This window comes from Periplaneta americana, chromosome 15, assembly GCF_040183065.1.
Source record: "Periplaneta americana isolate PAMFEO1 chromosome 15, P.americana_PAMFEO1_priV1, whole genome shotgun sequence".
Taxonomy (NCBI): domain Eukaryota; kingdom Metazoa; phylum Arthropoda; class Insecta; order Blattodea; family Blattidae; genus Periplaneta; species Periplaneta americana.
The window spans coordinates 132,347,818-132,360,247 of NC_091131.1; the positions used below are offsets into that span (position 1 = coordinate 132,347,818).

At 34.0% G+C, this 12,430-nt stretch overlaps 1 protein-coding gene across 4 annotated transcripts in view; it reads left to right on the plus strand.

Annotated features, from left to right (window-relative positions):
• Window positions 1-12,430, plus strand: part of LOC138715342 (mite allergen Der p 3-like) — a 126,736-nt gene that overhangs the window by 83,572 nt on the left and 30,734 nt on the right. The gene's annotated exons all lie outside the window — the stretch shown is intronic.

Consider the following 12,430-nt stretch of genomic DNA (forward strand, 5'->3'; position numbering starts at 1 on the left):
TACTACTAATATCACTACTACTACCACTACTAACGCCCCACCACCACTGTTACTACTAATACCACTACTACTATTACAAGGTACTACTGGTATACTACTATCACCATTACTACCACTACTACCACCACTACTAATTCTCCATCATCACCAATACTACTACTAATATCACTACTACTACTACTACTACTACTACTACTACTACTACTACAACTACTACTACTACTACTACTACTGTTACTACCACTACTACCACTAGGTACTATTAATACCTCACCAACACAAATATTACTACTACTACTACTACTACTACTACTACTAATAATAATAATAATAATAATTAATATCCCACCACCATTATTAGGCCTACTACTAATACCACTACTACTACTACCACTACCACTTCTACTAATACCTCACCATCACCAATACTACTACTACTACTACCTCATCACCACCAATAGTACTACTAATACTACCACTACTACTAAGGTAGGTGTCCCTGATATGGCCATGCTAAGGTTTGAGAATTTTTCTAACCGCCATTTTGAAAAAAAAATGTAAACCACTTTTTTCTTACTCGTTCTCAGTCTAATGGGCTTTCTTAAAACAATTTCCTTTCCCCATAAAAATAGCTTTAATTGTCCAAAAGTCCCAAATTCCAAAAGTCTACCTAGTGGCCATATCAGGAACATGTGCACATGATATGGCCACCCTTGTTCCATGTTCTACAAATCGTGATTGTTTTCAGTTTGATAGCACAGTTGTGTTAAAATTAAATAATTTTGATGTAAAATGAATAAAAATGACACTTAATAATCTTTCTTATAATTCAAAAGTGTAGTCAAAACAGGTTTTTCCGTAAAAAATTAAATTGTTTTTCTTAAAATACAAAATTTTTGCATAATCTCAGCTATAAGGCATGTAAATTAGTCAGGTGAAAAAATAAAAGTGAAATGAAATTGATATGGCCATGGTGCATTTGAAATGGCCATATCAGGAGCAGGTAAGCTTTCACGAAAATCGTTTGATTATGAACAACTCGTAAAAGATACGCCATCAACTACAACACCAATCAACAGAACATTAAAAACTGAATGGAGTACGATGGTTTTCATGGAACAAGTCTTTGAAAAACATGCATAAAACAAAGGAGACTTACCAGAGAAAAATAAGAAGAGGTCACATGAAAACCGCAAAACAGGCAACTGACGCCATATTGCTCAACCTGACTGGATGGAAAACGATCAAGTGACATACCAGGATGCCCTTTCACTGGATGCTGCTGCAATTTAGCGGATTTTTTTGGTTAACTAACTCACAATAGGGGGGTGGCCATATCAGGAACATGACCATAACAGGAGCACCCACCTTACTATCTCGGACCAAATCTTGCAAACAAGCAAAGAAATCAGTTTAGTTAATTTTAACATAATAAAATAACTGTTTTCATATTGTTGGCTCATGTATATTCTCTTTGATGTCATAGCAAGTGGAAGTATTAAAAGAATTCATAGCACACAAGAAGTACACAATATGCATGGAATTCAAACAACACCAGGAGAATATCCAGGTCAGGTAAGCAGCATATGAGCTCTACCTTCATGCCCGTCATGCACCTTCATAGTGTGTAAGGCGGATATCTTTATCTTTTACATTTGCTCAGTGAATTTTTTTTTCTTATTATACTAAGCATAAAGGAATGATATTCGAGGTTTTTTTATGTGTACATTCACGTTTTGCAACATTCTTGATAAAGAGAGTGTTAACCGGTACTGGCATGTCTTCTGTCTCCCTGACTCTGTGCATCCTTTTATGTTAAACTGAGATGGACTTTGTTCATATTTAGTATCTAACAAATTAATTCAACTCGGAATGATGCACATGAAATGCAATCATTTTACTAAAACAATCAGGGTGCGAATTAACGGGGGAGATGGGGGGATTTTCCCCCTGTTGGAAAGTTATCCCTCTCTCAAAAATTCATATTAACATCCCTGTCAGGGATAACTTCTATCCTCCTCACAAAATATAATTGTTTTAATACGAGTATACTTCATAAAGTACAGTATAAAGTAAGCAAAGAAAATAATATTGTTGTATTATCATCACCAGCAAGCTGACAACAATCAATAATTTAGGAATTACACATCTTATCTTAAGCCTGCTCATGGATATAATTATTATAATCAAGATGCAAGACGAGCAACTCAGTGGACCAAGCATTGAGCCGTATTGAATGAGGATAATAATTTTATGTACCGGTGTGGCATTCTCTACCTAGGATTCTATCCCTCTCTCTTCAGAAAACTTAAATCACACCCTGAAAACAATGGTGAAGAAAAGGTTCGGGGTAGAAGAAGCTATTAGATGTTAGGCAATATTAAAATACATGGATCGTATGAGGAGCCTAAGAGGAAGGCAGAAAATAGGCAAGATTAGAAAATGCTAAGTTTGCAGTGAAAGACTTTCTCTTGGGCAGAACACTATGAATGAATGAATGAATGAATGAATGAATAAATTACTAAAACAGACAAATGCCTAGATATTTATTTTAAAAAATAACACAAAATTGTGCTTTACTCGAAAATTACCCAAAAAGTTTTTCCTTTTATAAAATTATTGTAGAAAATTTTGTTGAAACATTATTCGGTCAAAAATTTTAGGAATTACTGTGAAGATATATGTACAAAAATTAATTTTTGAAACTAACGTAACTGTAGTCATTATGAAAATAAAGCAAAGAAAAGGGGATTTAAATAGCACAAGAAACTTGGGATTTGCGAGATCAGGAACAAATAGTACCTCCCGAAATTTTCATAATCATCAACATTCCACGTATTAGACCTAGTGGTCTGTGGTCCATCGCTTTTTAGGTTTTTTTGAGGGATGGGGGTATTTTACAGTGCTGTATCAACATATCAGATTATTTAGCTTCTGAATGAAATGAAGGTGAAATGAGTCCGGAGTTCAGCACCGAAAGTTAACCACCATTTGCTCGTATTGGGTTGAGGGAAAACCCCGGAAAAATCCCCAACCAGGTAACTTGCCCTAACCGGGATTCGAACCTGGGCCACCTTGTTTCGCGGTCAGACACGCTAACCAATACTTCACAGTTACGGACTTTTTAGATCTTCCTAAGTTCCTGTGACCTCTTGGAACGTATAGGGCATTCTGTCAACATGAACTTTCCAGTTCAGTCTGTATTGATTTATTTCTTGAATAATTGAGTCCATTTTTAATTCTTTGAGTACGTCCTCATTCCTTCTGTGGTCAAGCAGGGAACAATCACCATGCAACAGTTTTGTAGATCCTAAGTCTGGCGTGTCTTTTCACTTCAGAAGATTTGAAAACTTGATTGCTTACGCCTAGGATCTTAATGAATTCAGAAATTTTAAGCATCATATCGCTCATTTGCGATAAGAGAGGCACAACTCAAAATTTTTCATTTTTGAGATTCTTACAAAAATGAACTCCAAAAGTAGTATATTTTTATCGTGAATAACGACAAATACATGATTACATTATTTTTCCCCCAGATGGCAGATATGTCTTTATTAAATTGTTTTAATCTAACAAAATCATTACAACAACAAAGACTTAATTTTAGTTGTTACGAAGCATTCAAACTGAAACATTTAAATCTTTTCATGAAGAGTGACAGAATTTGTGTTGCGTCTTTTCATTGAATAATTTTTTTCAACAGCAACGAATAAGTCTGCGTTGTGTCATTATTTTAGATAAGTAACAAAGACTTATTTAACTTCCCTTATCATCAATAAGCTTACATTTAATATTGTGACGGTATTTATGATTAAAATTATTTTAATTTAATAATTATTTAATGTTATTGTCTATCTATTTGAAAAGTACAATAACGTTTTACCTTTATTTTTTAATAAGGTTCGTAATTTTTTTACGCGGAAATGAGTCAATTACGTTCCCATCTAATTCTAAAGCTGTCAAAACAAAAATTTTTAGAAAATGATGTCTGGCAGCCGGTTACTCAAGCACAACTCGAAGGTTTGTTCAATAACATACCGCATATTTTATCAAGATGAATAGTATTAATACCTTGATTAAAAATGTAAAAGAAATAACAGTGTCCCTGTAAATGAAATAAGTTTAAAATATGTAGCATGAATAATGAGCTGCCCTGTTATTTACAGAAAGTAAGCAGGCTAGTGTAAAATGATGCAGATTCTAATTATGAATATATTCATAGCAAAGGGAAAGTTTATGTCGAACTAACCCAACTTCAGCATGATTTTTTCCGAAGTCAGATTGCTATTTGTTGCACTGCTGATTCACCTATGCTGATTCACATAACTTCATTAGTAAAATCTTTAAAATATCAAGTCATTACACCCGTCAAATTCGACTAGAGAATTTATAGATGAAAGTAAAACTATAGCTGAGATCTATCTGATTTGCAGGCTGTATTTCAATGTCCTAAAGACGATATTTCTGTCTGTTACTGTAAGTCTAAGTTGGATGTTTTTAATTTGATATTTTTGACTTGAAAACAACTGATGTCACCTGTTTCATTTGGCATGTGGGGGAAGCAGAAAGAGGTGTCAATGAAATAGGTATCTGTGTCCTTAACTTCTTGGAAGAAAAAAAATGTCGGCTGAAGACATAAACATAATTTTCTATACTGACCATTGCTGAGGACAGCAGAAAAAGAGGTTCATGATCCATGTGTACTTGTTCGTTGTATCAAAATTCCCAAATCTGAAATCCATTATCCATAAATTCTTGACAACTGGACACACTCAGGACGAAGATGATTGTGGCCTTTCAATGATCGAGAGCGAAATAAAACGAGTGTCCAAAAGTGGTCTGATTTACACTCTGCATCAGTTTGTCTTTATTGTTAAAGCTGCAAATAAAACAGGAATGTCCTACAAAACCAAGAAAATATCCCATAAGGACTTTTTCAATATCAAGAATCTAGGAACAAATTACAAGAACGCAAATTACTTCAGGAACACAAGGAAAATCAACGAAGTAAAGGTTTTGACAGTGCATCAAAGTCATCCATTGTCATTTTTCTACAAAATATTCTACTCCGACGAAGAATTTCAAGAAGTACAACTAAAAAAAATGTTCTTCAAGAAGTAAAACCAAAACCGAGACTCCAGAATTGCCACAACTTTATAATGAAAAAGTAGGTATAAGTGAGAGGAAAAAGGCAGATTTACTAGATCTGGTTAAATCGAATCACATTCCAAGCTTCTATAAAGAATTCTTTGAATCTCTGAAAGCGTAGAGAGCTGTTGTGAACTGTATTGAAAGTGTTGTGCTGTAGTTTATGTTTACTGGGCAATTTGTTTCTAAAATAATTTTGTGTAAAGAATTTCAGATTTTGTATAATGCTTTCTCAATCTAGGTTGTTGCTATTATATTATTTTTTCTAACATAATTCATAGTCATGTATTTAAAAATAGTCTTTAAATTATACGGTTAATTAGAAAGTATAATTTTCATAAAAAGTTATTACATTCTTTTGTCAATACAACAACGTCTTTGTTACAATTTAAATTTATTAATGTATGTCACAGAGCATCCTTATAATATTATTGTGTAATGACATGCCAATAATTTATTCCATTGCATTACTTTATCGAAAAATTACTTTTCTACACACACAATAATTGTGCCTACAATTTGATTTTTAAGAATACGAGAATTTTAAAATGCTTCTCCTGTAAAATTAACACTTTTTAAGGTATGTCACTCTTATTGCAAATGAGCGATATCTTCTTCGTCTTCTTCAACAAATGAAAGGTTGTAACCGAGGTAATTGAATGAATTTACTCGTTCTACTAATATGTTATTTATACAGATTTTACTCTGAATTAGCTTTGTTCCTAAAAATATCATTATTTTTGTTTCCTGTGTTGAAATTATGATGACTAGTTCTGAAGGTCGCTACTACTAAGCTGAAACTAGTCAATTAGGTATTTACAAACTTAGTTTACATTTAATACATGAAAGTGATCATCATAAATACTGTATATTCCTAAGTGTGATAGTGCTTAAAGATGAGTAATCAAGTTGTAGAAATTATCATATTAAATTTATACAAGCCTATTCACAAGACTGTAAGGTAGCAGCTCTACCTCTGGACTACCTATAAGCGACATGCTTGTAACTTGTCCTAGGGAATTTTAATTACAATCAAGTCTCTACCTCTCGAAATAATGTACTTAATTAGAATTAACAGATCAAATAATAAAATTGGCTTACATCATCATCATCATCATCATCATCATCATCATCATCATCATCATCATCATCATCATCATCATGTCACATTAAATCTTTTTCAAAATAATGCACCAGTAATTAAAATTCATGGAATAAATAACGCAACTGTGTTACAAGAAGTATATCATCATTGCTGTTATTGCTGTTGTCACCACTGCCGCCACTATCCCCATAACAGATTCTCCCTATAACAACTAAATGCGCTTACTTACTGGTATAGCTTCTAAGGAACCCGGAAGTTCATTGCCACCCTCACATAAGCCCACCATCAGTCTCTATCTGTGCAAGATTAATTCAGTCTCTACCATCATATCCCACCTCCCTCAAATCCATTTTAACATCATCCTCCCATCTACGTTTCGACCTCCCCAAAGGTCTTATTCCCTCCAGTCTCCCAACTAACACTCCATATGCATTTCTGGATTCGCCAATACATGCTACATGCCCTGGTCATCTCAAACGTCTGGATTTAATGTCCCTAATTATGCCAGGAGAAAAATAACTGCATCCAGTTCTGCATTATGCAGCTTTCTCCATTCTCCTGTAACTTCATCCCTGTTTTGTCCCAAATATTTTCCTAAGCAACTTATTCTCAAATATCCTTAACCTCTGTTCCTCTCTCAAGTGAGAGTCAAAGTTTCACAACCATACAGAATCACTGGTAATATAACTTCCTGTTTTATAAATTCTAACTTTCACTTTTTTTTTAGAGCAGACTCGATGATAAAAGCTTCTCAACCAAATAGTAACAGGCATTTCCCATATTTATTCTGCATTTAATTTCCTCCCGAGTATCATTTATATTTGTTACTGTTGCTCGAAGATATTTCAATTTTTTCACCTCGTCAAAGGATAAACATCGTAAGATGAAGATTACATTTGGATAAATTTCAAATTTTTATATTTCCATTTCGTACAAATTTCTGGTCACAAAACATAATCATATACTTTGTCTTTTCAGGATTTACTTCCAAACCTATCTCTTTACTTGCTTCAAGTAAAATTTCCGTGTTTTCCCTAATATTTTGTGGATTTTCTCCTAACATAATCACGTCATCTGCATAAACAAGGAGCTGATGTAACTGTAATCTGTTCAATTCTAAACCCTCTCTGTTATCCTGGACTTTCCTAATGGCATATTCTAGAGCAAAGTTAAAAAGTAAAAGTGATAGTGCATCTTCTTGCTTTAGTCCGCAGTGAATTGGAAAAGCATCTGACAGAAATTGGCTTATACAGACTCTGCTGTACATTTCACTGAGACACATTTTAATTGGATCAAACTAGTTTCTTGGGAATACCAAATTCTGTAAGAATATTATATAAAACTTCTCTCTTAACCAAGTCATATGTCTTCTTGAAATCTATGGATAACTGATGTACTGTACCCTTATATCCAATTTTTTCTCCAATATCTGTCGAATACAAAAAATGTGATCATTAGTCGATCTATTATGACTAAAACCACATTGACGATCCCCAATAATTTCATCTACATATGGAGTTAAGCTTCTCAAAGAATATTGGACAATATTTTGTACGATGTCAACAAAAGTGACATTCCTCGAAAGTTACTACAGTTAGTCTTGTCCCCCTTTTTAGAGATAAGTACAACTATAGACTCCTTCCATTGTTTTGGTTTATTACCTTTTCCCAAGTAGTAAGTACAAGCTTATAAATTTCACTAGATAATTCGCTTCCAAGCTCTTGTATTAATTATGCTGGAATTTCATCGATACCTGGAGACTTGTAATTTTTCAGATTTTCTATCGCAATTTCAACTTCAGAAAGTGTGGGTTGTGTATAAATGGCTCAGCAGTTTGTAGTTGAATTTCATCCTCATCATTTCCTATTTGGCCTATGTAGATTTAGTAGTTGCCCAAAATAGTTTTTCCATCTGTTCAGGATTGAATGAGAATCTGCAAGCAAGTCACCATTCTCATTCTTGACCACATTTACTCTTGCCTGTTATCCATTCTTAAATTCCTTTATGCCCTTACATAAATCTCTAATGTTTTTATTCGTAATACTTATTTCTACCTCATTGAGTTTTTCCTTCAAGTAATCTCTCTTTTTATTCCTAAGTGTACGACTTGCTTCTTGTCTTTCATTTAAATAAATATCTTTATTCACTTCAACTGGATCCTGTAAAAATTTCAATTTTGCCTGTATCCTTCTTTCTATTACCGTGCAACAATCTTCATCAAACCACGGTTTCTTTTTCTAGTTTCATAAGTGTAAAAACATGTTGGAGTTGTTCATTTCGCCTCTCCGAGTAGCGCACCTCGCCATTCACTCGCCATGCATCTCACATCTCGCCTCAGCAGAACATAGTGAAGCAATTCACCTTGCCATGATTCTCGCCGATACGCGGACAATGAGTACAGATGTGAGATTCTCCATGAATACGTGGTAAATACTAATAAATTTATTGGTCGTACATATTAGTATTTAAAAAATGTTTACAAATTCTGACAGTGTTAGCGATTTATCTACAAGTACTGCAATGAAGTGGTGGTTACTTTCCAACAGAAGAAGAAAATACAGCATGCATCCAATCAATAAGGAACGCACTAAACTTGGTGAATTCTATCAATTATATCAGCAGCTTAAGGCATTTCCAGATAGATTTTACGAATATTTAAGAAATGAATTAAATACTATTATAGTCACAATCATGCCATGGTTACATTTGTAAAGTTTCTTTCTAGCCATAAGCAGTGCTGACTAAGATCAGACTCTATGGACAGTACTCTATAACAGAGTCGCCAGTATGAAAGGATAATTCCGAGCCTTTGGCGTGAGACGAACTCGATAGCTCAGTGGTAGAGCGCCTGACCGGAGACCAGGAAGTCGCAGGTTTGATTCCCGCTCGAGGTTGTGAAATTTTTCTTTCATACCATGGCATGATTGTGACTATAATAGTATTTAATTCATTAATATGTCACATCAACGGACGTATATACGTCACCCAAACATCGTAAGATGAAGATTACATTTAGAATATTTAAGAATGTCTCAGTCAACGTTCACTTACATCTTGATGCTAATAGAACCTAAACTCCAAAAAGCGTACACTAACATACATAAACAACCAATCAGTGCTGAAGAGAGGTTGTTAGTGACTCTCAGGTAATTAATAATTATACAGTATATAATAATGTACTATCATCAAAATGTATTACTTATTATTTACAAAAATCTTTCACTGTCAATCACAATAAGAAACACATATTCTTTCAAAATATTGTGCAAAAGTTTGACGTCGGTATAAACACTTTTTGTTCTGAAAACTAAATGAATAATAATAATAATAATAATAATAATAATAATAATAATAATAATAATAATAATAATAATAATAATAATAATAATAATGGCTTTAAAAATGAACATACTGTAATTAAGAACTGCAAGATTAAAAAAAAAAAAATAAGAATTTCCTTCCAATCTTATGCCTTGAGAGGATGGATGGAGAGAATCATGACGTTCCGTTGCGACAACCGACCAATCAGAACGCTAGTTTCAAGCAGCTGCATCTTGAAACTCAAACCAGTTTGATTCCCGCTGAACGGCGAGATGCGTAGTGAGATGAACTACTCCAGCATGTTTTTACCCATTATATATCATTGGTTTGTTTCCTAATCGCCACACGGCGAGATGCGCGGTGATATGTGTGGCGAGATGAACAACTCCAACATGTTTTTACCCTAATAACCTATGCTCTGCTCGGCTGCAATTTTGATATTATCTCTGATATTTTCCCATACACTTCAAGTGATAACAAAAGCAAGGATGTTAACATCAGTTGTGTGCAAGACTGATAGGGTGTCGATAAATAAACTGAAGTAAAGTGAACATAATTGGACGAAATATTAACTTTGTTACCATGGCGTCTCTGCTCAAAAAGACAATTGAATACCCCCTCGGAATAAGGGTTTATGTACACAGGGAACTAATGTACCATATATCCTTATTTTGGGAGGGTATTCAATTATTATTGTAGGCCTAAATTATATCTTACAAATTGAAATGTCATTGGTTTCAGCATTGGGACTGATTTAAACAGAATTGTAACATCACACAGAATGCAAAAATTGAACTCGTTGACCACTTCCCAACAAAATATTGACCATAAAAAACAACTATAGTTGTCATATATGAGTATGCATTAAACTTCAATCTAAAAAATTCCATTCGTTTGGATATAAAACTTTTCTACTTTTATAATGGTCTGCCGAGATGCCTCTACATTGGTAGTATCGGTACTTCTTATTATTTTTCGTAAAAGTTATCTCAACAAATGTTATGTACAGATTAATTTTTTGTCCTACAGAATTTATCTGTTATGGTAAGAATGGTTATTAGAGGAGAAAAATTCGCTCCGACACCAGGGATCGAAAAAAAAAAATATCTTTACGTAGATTCTTTGCCCATTAGTGCATATACTGTGGAATCCTGGTCACTCAATTGAGTGTGCTCCTTGTATAATGTTAGTTGACTTAATATGTCAACATATATGTCGAGCATGGAGTAAGGCCACAAAGGGAAAAACACTAGAGGAGAGGGATTCGATCCGGTCCTGTGGATTGGACTTCAGTGTAGGACCCGGGTTCGATCCTCGGCACCGGAGCGAATTTTTCTCCTTTAATAATCATTAACAAAAGTTGTTTCAAATCACTGTATCATATAGATTATTCTGAAAAATAGCCTATCTAGTATGTGTGTGTCTATATATAGAGAAAGAGATCAATTCAAGTAATAAAATGGAATTTGTCAGTAAAACAAAAAGCACAATGAGGATCACACACTAGACACCCTCCTCCTTCCAGCCATTTACTTCATGAACTAGACCTAAATTGCAGTGGTTATATAAACTGAAAATGAGTGATGTGCGCGCGCACGCACACACACACACACACACACACACATACACACACACACACAGTCACACACACACACACACACACACACACAAGTACACTGTCCCTATCAAGCTTCCTCAGCAAGATCCGGAATTTGATCATCTAAAAATGTTGAAAAAATTTAGCTATTTACTTCTATTCGTTCAAAGCTACCTAATTTACGAAAAATAATGCTATCTAAATATTTAGCTGTCCAATGAAGAAGAAGTTAAAGAAAACTTTATTTTTATATCAAAACTAATTGCAAAGACACCCTGCTCATTGTTAGCAATGTTTTATTTGTAGATGATTGAAGCTGTGTTTCAAAATATAACATTTCAATGCTTTGCATATATTTATCACTTATTTATGTATCTATGCATGTACATAATATGTATAGGCCTACACAGAGTGTGTAGATCTATAGGTTTAGGTATGTATTTAAGTATTGTCTGTGTATGGATATTTTCATATTGTTGCGTAGAGCTCTAGTGAGATATTTGAGATTGGTGAGATGGACAAATGTAAGGTTAAAAATGAAACAAAAGGTGAAACATAAATTAATAAAATTTCTTGGTCAAAAGTAGAAAAATAAAATGACAAAATAATGACGTTAAGAGATACAACATTTATTTCAAAATAAAAATATACCAAAGTGGTCGATTAGTATTATTGGACTACTGCAGCTATATTGGCGTGTAGCCATTTGAGTCTCTGCTTATTTTCCTACTTCCTTCCCTCCCCCTGATTATGATGAAGAATCCTGTTCTCAGATTGGGGCACCCATTAGGTGGGATTTTGTTCCCTCAAATGACAGGATAACATAAGTTTGATGGAAATAAGCAGGATGGATGAAGATGAAGATAATAATGACGGAAAAATGAGCCTGGGATCCGGCACCGAAGGTTGTCTTAATAAGTTGAGGGAAACACCCGAAAAAAACTTCAAACAAACAACTTGTTCTCACCAGGATTCTATCCCAGGCCTGTTAGTTTTGCAGTCAGACATGCTGACAACTACTCCTAAACGGTGGACTGTGTAGCTAAATGTTTTCAATCGAATTTATTCATTACCATTACCTGAATTATTGGCATATTTAGCTAGTAACACTTTCTTAGAAATTACTGCACCGATTTTCTTAGACTTGGGAAAAACTAGCAACATTCATGTTTTAATTTGTTAGATCGTCCCTAAATTTTAGCTTCAATTAATTTCTTTGTTTCGCATATAGACAGTGCACAAATGAAAAATGAATCAAT